This window comes from Acyrthosiphon pisum, chromosome A2, assembly GCF_005508785.2.
Source record: "Acyrthosiphon pisum isolate AL4f chromosome A2, pea_aphid_22Mar2018_4r6ur, whole genome shotgun sequence".
Classification (NCBI taxonomy): Eukaryota; Metazoa; Arthropoda; class Insecta; order Hemiptera; family Aphididae; genus Acyrthosiphon; species Acyrthosiphon pisum.
This window is the reverse complement of record NC_042495.1, coordinates 15,542,564-15,558,519: the sequence shown is the minus strand read 5'-3', so window position 1 is coordinate 15,558,519 and position 15,956 is coordinate 15,542,564. Positions and strand designations below refer to the sequence as shown.

At 29.7% G+C, this 15,956-nt stretch overlaps 1 pseudogene; it reads left to right on the top strand.

The window, feature by feature from the left end:
- The first annotated feature begins 5,790 nt into the window (after positions 1-5,790).
- Positions 5,791-7,525, top strand: LOC115034249 (annotated as a pseudogene).
- Positions 7,526-15,956: the final 8,431 nt, after the last annotated feature.

The window sequence follows — 15,956 nt, the reverse complement described above, 5'->3', positions numbered from 1 at the left end:
CATTTGAAAAGCGTTCTTAACAAGATTGCAGGTAACCATAATATATGATATAGACATAGTGTAAAGATATAGTGTAAAAAGTTATATTATTATTTTATGATGTTATCATCTTCCATCGTTGCGATTATTATAAAAAAAACGAAACTCGCCCGCGTGAAATCTCCCAAGTAATATACTAGTACCTACCTATATAATATTTATACGAGCTGGACATATTATTGCGTATATAGGTACCTATAAATATACCGGAACCGGTGTTTGCCACGCAACGGTCGCACACGACGCATCATAATATTTCTATAATAATTTAATAATAATAATAATAATATGATATCATAAAATTATATTATATATTATAATAAATTATTGTTTATCGTCGGTGGTATATTTTAGAGCGCAAACCACAGAAATATAATAATGTCAGTACAGATGATAATGTTAGTTTCCATAAAGTCACCGTAGAAAATATAGTAATAACATATAGCAGAAACCTGTAAAAAACACACGAAGGTGAAAACGATTTCGCGTTGGTGGACCGCATTATGTATACCGTCGATCGAGCACCCTAATGGACTCGTAATAGCTCATTACGCACTGCTGCAACTTGGTCGGATCGTCATCGCAGTCGTCATCGCGCCAGAGGAGGTTTTATGTATTTATTATTTTTTAATTTTTTTCCACTCTCTGCCACGCAAATATCCGTCTACATCAGTGGTAGGTATTATATAGGTACACTGCAACGCACGGTGATGGCAGCAGGCAATAATATTATTATAACATAATATTTCGCGTTTTATCGCGTCTGAAAATCTCAGCATCGGTATAGGTATATTAAAATAGTATTATCCTGCTGCGCGTCGTTCGGTTGTGGTGTGCAGGCGATGTGGACGTATCCGAGGAGGGGGGCGCGAGGATCACCGCCCCCTCCCCTCTGGAAGACGCGGGCCTTGGTTTTTTTTTTTAAATATATATTTACAAATATTATTATAATCATCGTTTCTATTTAATAATAAAATTGTCAAATTATCATAAAATTAAAAAATGGATATAACTGTAAAAAAAAAAAAAATCATGAAATTGAAATATAATGGCGCTGTGCAACAAGATTTTTATTTTAATTAATTAATCTCTCTATTAATCACAATCCTATATACCTGTACAACAGAGCGTATAGGTACTTTACTAGCATAATATATTATATATGTGACTGAAAACGAATATTTTAAACGCGCGACCGGAAAAAAATATAATAATGCTCACATCATAAAAATAACATCTATGACGTTTCACCATGTTTTATTATTATTAAATTTCGTTTATTAAATTTTAATCTTTTATACAGGTAGGTAGGTATAACTATATATATATATCCCGGTGCCAAGCGAATTGTCGACCTCGAACGCATCTTGGGCATTAGGATATATAAGCAAGTCACAGTATACCTATTACGCATATAGTACGCGAGTATACATATATATATAGTTATAAACAGGGCCCCCACATGGAGGGGGTGGTTTGACCTGGAGTACAAGTGACCGGATGTTTTAGGGGCCCGTTGAAATGAATTTGTAATTCATATAAATGTAAACTATAATATATTAAGTAATTTTGTTATTTTAACTCGCAATTGATTATACGCCTAGAAATCGTGTATGAGACACCTGTATATCTCTCGTAATGAGTTGTATTTTATTGAAAGTCTTGTATGGGGCCCGCAAAAACATTTAATACAAGGGCCCTGCACTATTTGATGTGCGGGGCATGGCTATGCCACTCTTACGGCACGCCGTTTTCTAATATCAATCCTTCTCGGGTTAGGTTAGTATATTGAATGTGACTCGCTAACGAGAGTTTAACTAAAACTATTAGAAAAAAATTGTTTCCCAACTCACTGCCGCCGACCACCGTTAATCGTTTTCAGTTTGGATATAAAACGTGATTATATTGTATATTATAACAACGGTCGTTTCTATATTATAAAATAATATAATAATAATAATAATATTCATCTCTGTCAGTTAACTTTTTAAAAACCGAATTCAAATATTGTACAAAACGCTACAGCTATAGCGGGAGGAGAGATTTAATTTTATGTATATTATATAAAATTATATAGGTTGGTAATAAAGTAATTAGAAAATAAATGTGTACCTACCCATAATATGTGCAATGTGCATAAACATACTCGGACACGTCCGCCGCTTGAAACCTATCGCACACGCCACTGACAATATAATATTATTATTATTTAGCTCGACGTTACATATATAATAAATATATAGCTATTATAGGTATACGGTATACTTACGATTATTATTATGATGTTTTCGCACACAGGTTCCGACCGCATCGCGCAGACGACGTTTGTATTTTACGCGTTTCCAACATATCTGCGTAGGTACGGTGCGTAACGGCGTCTTCCGAGGGAGAGGATATCGCCGCGGTCGTTTAAGTCTCCGCGGGAAAATGGCAGCGCGCATCGCGGTGTTCCTATAATAATATATTAATAATATAATAACTATTCGCGTCGTACATAATATTACATATACACACCGCACACGCGCATAAAAATATAAAATATATAAACGCGTACACCTATATTGTACGCGTGTAACACTCTGCCATATACTTGTACCCGTATATAATATAATATTAATATATTATATGTATATCCGCCGTATAGCGTAAGGTGGCGTGATGTACACCGGAGAACCGGTCATTATAACATAATATCGGTCCGTTCAATGTACATATATATGGGTATATAATATATTATATGTATATAAAATAATATATATATATATATATATATATATATATATATATATGCAGGGGGCTCCGTCGTCCTTTAAGTCTTAATAAACCGACGTAATTTTAATAATAAAATTAAATACCTTACGTGTACCCATATAATATATATTATATTATTATTATACTGCACGGCGCAACGGGTAATTATCGTTTCCAATGAACGCGGCCGGTAACGTAATTTATGTCCGGCTAATGCGCCGCGCGATGGGACGTGTCATGACGCGCATAATAATAATAATAATAATAATAATAATAATAATATATAACGTGTGCGTATATACCCATATACCTATATAATATATATTATACCTAAGTAACGTATATATATGTATGGACAAACGCGGCGAGGCTGGTCGTTTTCCTTCGCGTCCCCCGCCACTCCTACCGAAACGCACAATATTATTATTATTTTTTATAATATATTATATCATATGTTTATGGTATACGCGCTCACACACGTGAGACTATGCGTATTGTCTCCCGACCGGGGGAAAATAGAAATCAAAAGTTATTGTGTATATACCTGCAATATGCACGTCTAATTCAGCGTCGTTTTTCCGGTGTCCTGCAGGTCGTATCCGGTTGGCCTGCAGATCGTCGAGTCCGCCCCAAATTTTTTCGGCTGCTTTAGAGTCCAGCAGAGATCAATATTGTAATATTTTTGCAACCGCATAGAAGACTGATATTGTACGACTGAGGAGGTAATCATTTTTATATCCACAGCTTTCGGACTTGGTACGAGGTGATCCGCATTCGACGTTTAAGACAGTAGTCATTATTTCTGAAAGCACTAACGTTTTCGAAAACATTTCTATTTTAGGCGATTTTAGTCGTTACAATTTTTTTTAGTTTATCCTCTTTTGAAGGACACAATATCGACTGCATTTTTAATTTCATATATTCCTAAGCAGAATATAGGTATTATTCTGAGTATTTCACTGTATTCAAATCAAATATCACACAAGTATTATAATATATATACATATTGTAATGTATACAGTTTATTAGTTATTTGATTTTTATGTATCGAAATACTCTGAAAACATTTTGCTTTGTTGTAAAGAATTACAAAATCATGTTGTGATTAAAAAGTATAACATTAAAAAATATATATATGTATAAAATACTTATTTTTCATTACAACTATAATTCGGGTTAATATTGGTTAATACAGGTGTTGAGTAATATGGAAAAAACATAGCTTTTGATGACCTCCCCTTCTATTATTAATATTTAATAGTAACCAAGGATGGGCATTAACGAGTTAATAATTAAAATTAAGTTAAAACGTTAAGTTAATTTTAATTAAGTTAATTAACTCGTTACTTTTTTTTCAAATTAACTTTAAATTTAATAAGTTACTTTTTTTCAAAATTAACGTGTTAACTTCAAGTTAATTTTATTTCAAAAATATCTAAATTAAGTTAATTTTCGTCCGAAGAATAACACAAATTTTTGAATGTGATTTTACTTTGATGTATAATTTTAAATTTACCCAGTAATTTTTTTAGATGAAAGAAAAACTATCTAATAAGCCATATAATGGAATTTTTTCTTTTTCCAAATTAGCAAATTTTAACTTTACACTAAGTTAAGTTACTTTGTTTTCAAAGATAACTTTTAGCTTAACGAGTTAATGAAAAAAAATACGAGTAACTTTTAACTTAACTTACCTTAATTATTTTAAAATAACTTAACTTAACAAGTTAAAAAAAATCGTTAACTTGCCCAGCCTTGATAGTAACAGCAACAAAAATGCGTGAGAGGTGCGTCGTAGAGTGATACAATTTACAAACATGCAATTTACCACTTGCGAAGTCGACAAATATAATAAAATGTTTAAAATAGGTAAGCTATAGGGGTGTTGAAGAGTAGAGAAATAAAATAAATTATAAATTATGATTTCGCGATTTTCGGAAAACTGGTAAATAGTAATAATCAAGATTATTCGGGTTTCGGGTTAACCCGAATGATTTATACGGGTTTTGGTTATTACAGGTGTTTGAAAACAAAATCATTTGGGGTATATGGGTTTCGGGTATTTGATTTTTTAAGGGCGTTTAGGGGTGTTAGGGGTTTGGGTTTATTCGGGTGCAAGGCCCTACATTGGATGCATTAAATATTTTCTTTCTCAATATCTACAATTAGTTGCACATTTCAGTTGTACTTTTATCTTGTGAAAAAAAAAATAATTTTCATAACTGAAGTAGATTAACATGTATCATCTTAGGAATATATATTCAGAAAACCGGTAAAATGGGTTACGTCTTCTTAATATACTTAGCACTTTGTCGGTTACAGACTACAGATAATGAAGTTTAGACGTACTGACTTTAGAATAATTATGGCTGAATTTTGGACTATAAAAATATAATGAGGCAAATGTAAAATGTAATAAAAATAAAGAATTTTTATTCAAAGTTTTGTTTTGTATGAGTATAACAATATGTATTAAATATTACTTTTATATATTTAATCATTTTTTAGATTCTGAGCGGAGCGAGAAAGCTATTGGTTTTACAATGGTGTTTATTTTTTTTTATTTTTATATCCTGTATACAAAATTTCTACCTGAAGGAGTGCTTTGATTTCAACACATAGTACCTTATCTTTTAGAAAATCGGATCAAGATGGTACTTTAGAGAGGTGATTTTCCGATTTTCTCAATAGTTATTTAATGCCACGGGAAAAACCACTGAAAAATTACGAAAAAACGCTAAAAATGGGATTTTAATTTCTAACGCTTTGTTTATCAACATAGAAATGAATAAAAAATTATAATATTATAATATTAATTCAACTTACATGATAAAATAAATAATAACAATATAAAATACCCAGACTGACAAACCGTCTCCGCTCAAAATCGTTTTTCTTATACAATGATATTTTATCATTGAATTCAAGTCTAATACAACCCATTATACAATGACCCACTTGTAACCTACTGTACATCGGAGCGACATCCACTTACCTGCTTTTTTTTTCTTAATAGTTATGGTGTTTGAATATTGCATTAAAAAATATTCATTATAATTTTCATTTAATTATTTTGTATTTAATTTTGCTCAGAAAGAATGTGTCATTTTTGGACTCTATCCTTTGACGACAATCCTAGTTGTGCCATTAGTTTTTATAGATTTCTAACTTATGATCTAATCATACCTATAACTGAATAACATGTTACTACTTATTTTCAGACAGACTCATTTGACAGTAAATTAAATTGTTCAGCTATTACTCGGAGCACCATTGGAGATGGTTCATCGTGGTTGGAGAGCAGTGTTAATTTATTTATCCGGAGTTTTAGCTGGTTCACTGGCTACGTCAGTAACCGATCCTTCAGTTTATTTGGCTGGTGCTTCTGGAGGCGTTTATGCTTTGAACACAGCACACGTAGCTACTATAATTATTGTGAGTGTATTTAAAACTATTTTTTGTTTATTCCATCATTGTAATGAAATTTATATTGATTATGTAAAATAAATAAAAATATATTAATTCAGAGTATGATTAATTTATATTCTGTACAAATTGATTTTACAGAATTGGTCTGAAATGGAGTGTGCTATTTACCAACTCTTGGTATTTGCTTTTCTAATTACTTTTGATTTTGGATCGTCTATTTACAATCGCTATTTTGTTAACATTGACAATAAGGTATGTAAATTATATTTTTTAGATTCTGAGTGGAACGAATGCATTATTTTAAGATTTATTCAGCAGTTATCGTCGCTTTCAGTCTTATGATGTCTAAAATATTTTGTGGAACATATTATTATAATATCGGTGTGTAGAGTTTATACTGCAGATCTACTGTAATTATTCTTTGTGTAATCGACTAACGTGTTTTTTATTTTAAATATATATTTTAACGATTTTTTACTCGTTAAATCTGTAACAATTGATTATACACTCGACCAAATGAAAAAAAAAAGAAACAATATTTTTTTGTGTTCCCAAAAATGTTTATTAAAAAAAAAATAATACAAAAAGGTATAAGCAATTATTTTCAAAAAGGAAACAGTATTCTGATTAAAAAAAAAAATTAGCACATTGGCTATAGCCTATTAATAATATTTTACATTATTGTGTTCATAATAAAAGGGAGAACAATGAAGAAAAAAATCGAAATTTACAATATGTGAACAATTTGGCAATTTGAGATAATATAATGAAATTTAAAGGAAAAACTAATACGACGAACAGGAGACACAAAAAACAAGGAGGGGAGAATATAAGATGGCGAATTTGTGCGGAAATACAGTGTTGTTGGCCTGAAATGGAGTGTGTTATTATTACCTACTCTTGGTATTTGCTTTTCTAATTACTTTTGATTCTGGATCGTCTATTTAAAATATTGCTATTTTGTTAACGTTGACAATCTTAAGGTATGTAAATTAAATGTTTTTTCTTGAATAGCTTGTTATATTAATCTAATTATAATATTTTTTAGATTGGTTATACGGCACATTTAGCTGGTACTATTGCTGGTCTACTTGCTGGAGTATACACGTTACGAAATCTTAAAATGTCCGTCCGTGGGAAAAAAAATTATGTTACAAGTCGTGTTTTGTCATTTTGTGTTGTTGACAGGCTCAGATGTGATGTGGAATGTAATGTTTCCTGAATATTTTTTAAAAGATTAATATTAAAAGTTAAAATTAGAATTTAAGTTAAAAATGTTGGATCAATCTTAGCGCACAAATATTAATTTATTTTCATCTTTACTTTGATTTTGTAAAATTAAACTTAAATGTTTACTTGTGTTTGTATTAAATATCAATATTTTATTTAACATATCTAATTTCACAAAATGTATGAGCTTTGTTACTTTATATTGTGTTTATATTATATTGGTTAAATATATAAGTTAATATGTGATGCATCAATTCAATTTGTTTTATATTTTTTTTCAATATATTTTTTTAAAACATGCATTTGATTGCTACATATTTTTTTTATCACAAGACTACACTTTTTACTATTATATTATGTACAAACAAATTTAGTATTTATTTGTATATAAAATATTTTTTTTTACTTTTATTTAACCAAATATGACACATTTATTTTTTTAAATTATGTTTATTTATTAATAATATATACTAGTACCTATGACAAAAATATTTTTTTTATAGCTAAATCAAAATCATAATAGTATGTAATAATTTGTAAGTCGATTAAATTTTGTTCAATATTATTTATTCTAAAAAATAATTTTTATAATCTACACTATCAATTTTTGTAAAATCTGTGTCAGAATATAATTTTTATGATTTGTGTTTAATTTGATTGTAGACATTTTTTTTTTTTTTGATAAAGGCAGATAAATTTATGAGGAATCTTGCATAACATTTTCAAATCATAGATGAAAAAAAAAATGAAAAATAAAATTACACATTGTTGTAATATCATTACATTAATTGCTCCGCTCAGAATCAAAAAAAAATAACTAACCAAGCACCAAAAATTAAATTAAACTAAATATTTGTTGCAGCCGGCTCAAGGTTGGTGGTTGGTTATGATCTACCAAAAAGTTAATTTTATTTAAAAATTAATTTTATCAAACAAAGTAAATAGGTACCTATTTTAGAAACGTCAGCCAGTGTAACGTGTACAACATGACTTATAATGTTTGAAATGTTAAACACGGAAGTAATATTGTCCATTAATAAATTTTAGGACAATATTAAAATAAATTTTTTGAAATTCTAAACACTATTTTCATAGAATACAATTAAACGGTTTATTTTAGTGTTACTGTAGTCTTTAAAGATTATTCGGGACTACCTAGGTATATTATATTTTAAATGTTAATGGTTGAACTCGTTTTTCCAAAAATTGTGAAAATGTCTAAATTTTTCAACTGAGGTATGTGCAACTCCCGAAGAGAATGGTAATATTATGCAGATAGGGGTACCGCCGTGCCACTTCATTCCACCTACATACACTTTAAATTCGTTTAACTATACTCGCTGGAATTTCAACTTTTTTTGTATGTAATAAACAATAAAAAATATTCTGTTATGAAAAATACAATAAGCATTAAACTTTGTTCATAATAAGTTGTTGATTCAGTAGCAACTCATACATGCAACGATAATTCACTATATAATGTAATAAAATCCATAGGTAAATTATTGTTTATTTTGTTCATCACCTGAGTAATTAATTAGTATGCAAAAGTAAACATGGCGAAAATGCAATGTGTACATTATGAGCGGATTTTTTTCAAATTTTTCCACTTTGTTCGATCGATTTCTATGTAGTATATTATACTGCTAAATATTGTCAAAGTAATTGCTAGTAATATATTACATTAGATAGATATATACAAAAACAGGTCAGAAACATAATAATAATAATAATAATAAAAATTATGTACTATATTGCAACAACAACATAAATAATACAGAAAAGATTGACATAAATACTATAGGATGTATATTGCTGCACTCCCGAAAGCAAAGCTTCTCCTAAGGGAGTGAGTTCTCATCACCTTAGATATAAAAAAAAAAAAAAAAATTAAAAACATCTGTTACTTAAATACAAGTTTACATAACAGTCTTATTATAATTCCATAATTAAGTAAGCTTCAAAATAAAAAAGTAAATGTTTTTATTAAAATTAAAAATTGTTTATGTTCTTCATAATTATACTATTATTTTTTAAATAAAAAAAAATCTGCCACCTTTAAGCACGTGCTTGTGGTGGTGGTAAACAGTTATATAATATAAAAATTAATATGAACAATTTAATTATAAATAAGAAAGCGGACAAGAACTGAATAATCAATCTATACAATTAGAATACTTATAAACTACATTTAAATTACAACAGTTAAATATAATCTGAAATCTTTCAAGTAATTAAAAATAACAAATTTTTTTTTTCATTTCTATAGTTATACGATTGCCTTCTGTATAGAATATGTCCCTTTTTATATTTACTGGCATTGAGTTGTAGTTTTTGGACCTAGAAAATCTAATAATTTTTACCAAACGCTTTTCTAAAATACTCCATTCTGACATCAAATGCCCTATTTTCTCTTTTAATAACCTTATTCATATCCAGAGAGGATTCAAAGTTTTTAATCATATATAGGTATAATAGTTATTTTTTTGTACACAGACTCAAATGGTAACACATCTAATATCTTAAAGTTTTCTTTAGTTGAACCAATTAAAGTATTTTTACTTACACATATACTAACAATTTTTCTTTGTAAAAATTGTAGTGGTCTAGACGGCATATTGATTCAGTTAAAATTATCATTTTTACTATTATTTCATATTTGATGTAAAAGTATATTACAAAAATTTTAAAGAAATTAGGTACCTAGTCAATTGATTGTTTTTATTTTTATAAGCAATTATTATTACAAATTACCCATTTCAAGTAAATATTATTTAGTAAGTATTATTACTTATGTTTACAACCAGAGTAGGAATATGTTTGTGCAGTCAATATTCTATGTAATATTATTACTGGCAGTGCCGCATTTAGACATTTTTATCTTATAGGTATGAGTACTTAACTATCTACCATTCTAGCTGCTATAGTGCTCTCTGATAATGATGTATTCGGGCATTTGGATACTAACGTCGAAAGCTACCCAAATTTATCTAAAACACCAAAACCAAGACAGATGACTTATATTATCCTAAATTTTGTTTTTTTTTTCATTTTTTGGCGGGCGAAACCGGGTTATAGTTACAACTAAAATTGGATGTTGGTTTATCCGAAGTTAATAGCCTTGAAAAATGACCGTGTTCAATAAAAATTATTTCAATAGATTATTACTTGAAACTTGGCAACCTTTACATGTAACAACTCATATGTGCAACGATAATTCACTATATAATGTAATAAAATCCATAGGTAAATTATTGTTTATTTTGTTTATCACCTGAGTAATTAATTAGTATGCAAAAGTAAACATGGCGAAAATGCAATGTGTACATTATGAGCGGATATTTTTCAAATTTTTCCACTTTGTTCGATCGATTTCTATGTAGTATATTATACTACTAAATATTGTCAAAGTAATTGCTAGTAATATATTACATTAGATAGATACAAGTCAGAAACATAATAATAATAATAATAATAAAAATTATGTACTATATTGTAACAAAACATAAATAATACAAAAAAAGATTGACATAAAATATACAATTATACAATTTTCTTAATTCACAAGTAAACATATTTCTGGCCACATCATTTTGGCGCCCCTAAAATACTGGCGCCCGGGGCAGTTGTACCCAGCCCCTCCCCCCTAAATGCTGCCCTGATTACTAGCAGTTATATCGAAAATATTTAGCAGCATTTGATCAAACAATGTGGAAAAATACAAAACATATGTTCAAGATGCCTATAGAGTATTATTTATTTTGCGCTGAGGGAGTATGAACTAGGTAAGAATGGATCGCTTATAAAAGAAATCGAGAAACAATATTTTATTCCATTTGTTGTTCAACGTTCACATTATTTATTATTATTATTATTATATTAAATCAAAATGACTTTTTTTAAACAATATTTAACGCTTACTTTTATAGTAATTTCGGTTTGGAATATGTCTGAAGCAGTTGAATTGAATGAAGAATCCTTCGGTAAGGATAAATTATTTAATTTATTGATTTACAATGATTATATTTGTTTTATAATTTTTATTTTTTCAACATTTATCAGCAATGAGTTTTAAAATACTTCAGTATTAATTTAAATTTGCAAACTAATTTGTTGAAGTATACAGATATACAGAAGCTAAAGGAAAATAAAAATAAGATCGGATATATGTAATAATATAATAATTTGTATATTGATATGAATAACTATAGTGCTCCGAGGCGTAATATAAAGCAACGACTAATCGTCCTACAGGCTACAACATAGAACGAATATACTATTGAAATATAAAATGCCTATTCAGCGTCTGCTGTACTACAGTATGAATAATTTGCTTATAATCTACATAATACAGGGTGTGTTGTTTACATTCAACACAATTATTATTTTTTATGATAATCCAGAGACGAAGAAAACATCATATACCATTATTTAGTTTAATATAATATGATATAGTTAGTTATAAATTATAAAATTATAATAATAATAATATTTATAATATAAATTATAACTTATAATGTTATACCTAGCAGTGGCGTGCTTAGGAATTTAATGGGGAGGGTTCAGATAATTTTTAGAAAACTGAGCTACGAGGGGGGGGGGGGGTAAAGCCCCTACACCACCAAATTACCCTTTATTAAATAAATATACCATAATATGTATAAGATATGGTTTGAAATTTTTGAGTTTTTAATTATTAAATAATAAATTTACATGGCATTAAATAACTATTGAGAAAATCAAAAGATGACCTTCTTAAAGTACTATCTTGATTCAATTTGCTAAAAGATAAGGTACTATATATTGAAATCGAAGCACTCCTTCTGGTAGAAATTTTGTGTACAGGATAAAAAAAAAATAATAAACACCATTGTAAAACTACTAGCTTCATTGCTTCCCTCAGAATCAAGTATTGTTATGTTCTAACATAAGTTTTATAAAAATATTTCTTAAAATACATTACTTCATTCATAGTTGATCCTAGATAACTTTTCAACCTTTTTAAGGTCGAGAAAGGTCTCTCTGGAGTGGCTGTAGATACCGGCAATGTACAAAACTACAAACTTTTTGGATTAAAAAATGAATTCGGTATTTTTCAACCATTTTTGGTACCAAACTGATAAAAAAAATTACGATATTAATTGAAAATGTGAAAATTGAAGCTTCGAAATTTTTTACAAAATTCTTCGTATCGTATGATAAACTTTGGTTTTCTTAATCATGTAACAACACAACATTTAATATGTACGAAACACGAGTCAATGGTTGAGGGGGGGGGGGGGGTCCGGACCCCTTGGACCCCCCTCAGAGTTGTTCAACACACCAATTCCAGCTTTCCGAAAACAGATTATTATTATTATTATACATCTGGTTTAATTTCATCCCAAGCGGCACTAACGTAATGTATGGAGTCCAAAACATTAACTTAAGTTGAAATTTTGTTTGTATTCTCCATGTGTCTCAAGTACCGCTGAACTAACTTTTTCCGGTACTTTTGTTTTATCACTTTAATGATACCCTCATCTAGGGGTTGTAACTTAGATGTAGTATTTGGTGGCAAGAAAACAACTTTTATATTGGTGGTAGGGATATCTCTTCGGTGAGCCAGACAATTGTCGATGAATAGAATAATTGTTCTCTTTTGTTTACCGAAAAGTGTATCTAGCTGTTGAATCCAGTTCATGAATAGTGTTCCAGTCATCCAAGCACGACTTTGAGCAAGGTATTCACATGGGAACGTACGACCATTTTTGAAACAGTGAGGAGGCCTACTTTTACCAATGACAACCAACTTCAATTTATGTGTGCCGATATAATGTGTACTTACTAAAACCGTGAGACGTTCCTTGCTCAACTTTCCACCATGGCATGTCTCATTTTTAAAAACAAAATACATATCTGGCAGTAGCTTAAAAAACAATCCGAATTCATTAGCGTTGTATACACGGCTCGAATTGTGGGTTGGGGGGGGGGGGCGCAGGGGAATGAAGCTCCTCTACTATTTTCATTTTTTTTTTGCGTACCCCTACTATTTTTTGTTTGGTCGGTGTTGAATAATTGCGCCCTTGGAACACAGTTTTTAAATCATTAGATTGAGCTCCCCTACTTAATTTTTCCCAATTCAAGCACTGCTTGTGTACATCGTCAGGAGCTTAATCATGCAGTAATGAAGGCAACACTTTATTTTTCCATGAAGCTATATCATCATTAATAACAGATTCAGCCTCACCTGAAATTTGCCTGTACACGATGCCATGCCTACTCCGAAATCTATCCAGCCAACCAGTCGATCCACTAAATTCGGTTAAGTTGAGACATGCGGCATCTCCATAGCCTTTTCCGTGATTACACCTCCATTTATTGGATAATTTAAACAGCGAGCTTGTTGAAACCACTCCAATAAAACATTTCCCAACTCTTCATACTTCCCGTGTTTTAATTTTTGTCGTTTGCTGCCACCTACCAAGCTGCTTTGTTCTATTTCATGTCTGTTTTTCAATAAAGTTCTTAAAGTGGAAGGAGGTATCCCCAGTTCATCAGCAATATCCTTTTATATTTTTTCTGAGTCGTATTTCTTCAAAATGTCAAGTTTGTCCGAAATCGATAGCGCTTTACGTTTTAAGCCACTAGACGGTTATACACATGCGAAGGAACAGCACTTACTAAATCTCATAATAAGATGAAATAAAGTAAAACTATTATAATAGGTAATGATAAAATAGGTCAGGGGCGTAATTTGAGGGGGGGGGGGGTTGGAGGGTGTACATTTGCACCAACTTTTTTTTAAAACGCCTACTTTGGGTGCCAACAATAAATATAAGCACCGATATACCTAAGTGTTTTAATGTTTTATATTATATATTATATTTTATATTTTTTCAGCATGAAAAAAATTTATTATACTATTTGCAGTATTTGTACTCATGTTAAATTTCTAATAATGTAGTTTTGTGGTCCCACAATATTATAGTTGATAAAATTATAACACAAACATTGTGAAGAACGCCGAAGGGTACCCATAAAATAAATTTCTAGTTGTATAAAGCTAGCTATATTATATATTTTGAGTGTGCAAGGAGAAAAAATGTGTTTGTTAGATTCGGTTAGGTATTTTATTATAAAGGCCTTTTATACCCAATACCCATACATTTATTTACCAAGTGTAAATACCACTGTACACTGGCATCCACAATATAAAATAAATACATTAAAAGTACCTATACATATTTTGTCATAAATAGTAATATTATTGTGTTATTTTCATATTAATATAAGTTACATATTAAATAAATTATACAAATATTCTACAGTTATTTCCCCCACTTGACCCCCCTCCACCCCAAAAAAAAAGTTTTCTATGTGGACTAGCAATGATTTGAATGGCCTGCAAACATTTTCGCACCAACAAAAAAACCGTTGAAATGACGCCCCTGTAATAGGTATAGCGATAAAATAAAACGACAAGAACACGTAGGAGTAAAGTAGTTCTATTTTTATTTTCACAAAACTACTAAAATTTATCGTTATCTGCTGAACAAAAGAGCGTTTTATCCGATTAGACAAAGAAAAACCGAGCGGCTTAACAGGCGGTTTTTACATTGACTAGTATAGGATATGTCTAGGGACCGACGGAAAACAGCGTCTTATGCGGGAGCGTCTTAAGCGAGTTTTACTGTATATTGTTTATGATTTTGGCGGAGAGAAATAATACATTTGTATATAAACTTATTTTAGCATATCCACTGGAGTATTATAGTCATATATTATCTCATAACATTTCTTTGACTTATTAAAATTTAAGTTTAGTTTAGTCAAGCAACAATTAATTAATATTATCAACAATAACTTAAATCAATTTTTTGTTACATTGGTTTTAGAACTTAATTATTAACCTATCTAAACAGATGGTTAAATATTTTTAATATTTCACCTAATTTGTAGTTAATTGACAAGATTGACTAATAAAAATGATTTTCTTTTTTTCAGGCCTCTGTTTAAGTAATATTTTTAATTAATTAACAAAAAATAATTAAGAATAGTTATGATATACACAATTTTATTCTCGGACAAAAAAAATATTGTTTGGATGTGAAACTTGCAGATTGAGGAAATCATATGAAAAATAATTCACATTACTAAGAGATGAAACAGAATCTGGAATAAAAAGATCCTTTGTAAAACCAAAAATGAGGGGAAATGATATAGCGAAGGGGGGAGGGGGAGGTGAAAGCATTAGGAGGCGGGTCATATTGGAATACTGTGGCAATAGATATAAATGGTCCTAGTCGCTAGATAAACCAGGAAAAAATAAAAATAATATAATTGAATAGGTATTAAAAAAAATTAATAGGTCATTGTCACAATTGACAATTTTGTGAAAACACTAATTTCCGAATCAATATTTAATTGAAGTTGATTTATATTTGAAATTTGACTTGTCGTATTTGTAAATTATTATAGCTTTTAAAAAAGTATCTTAAAAAGTACGTATGTAATGTTAAGAGGAC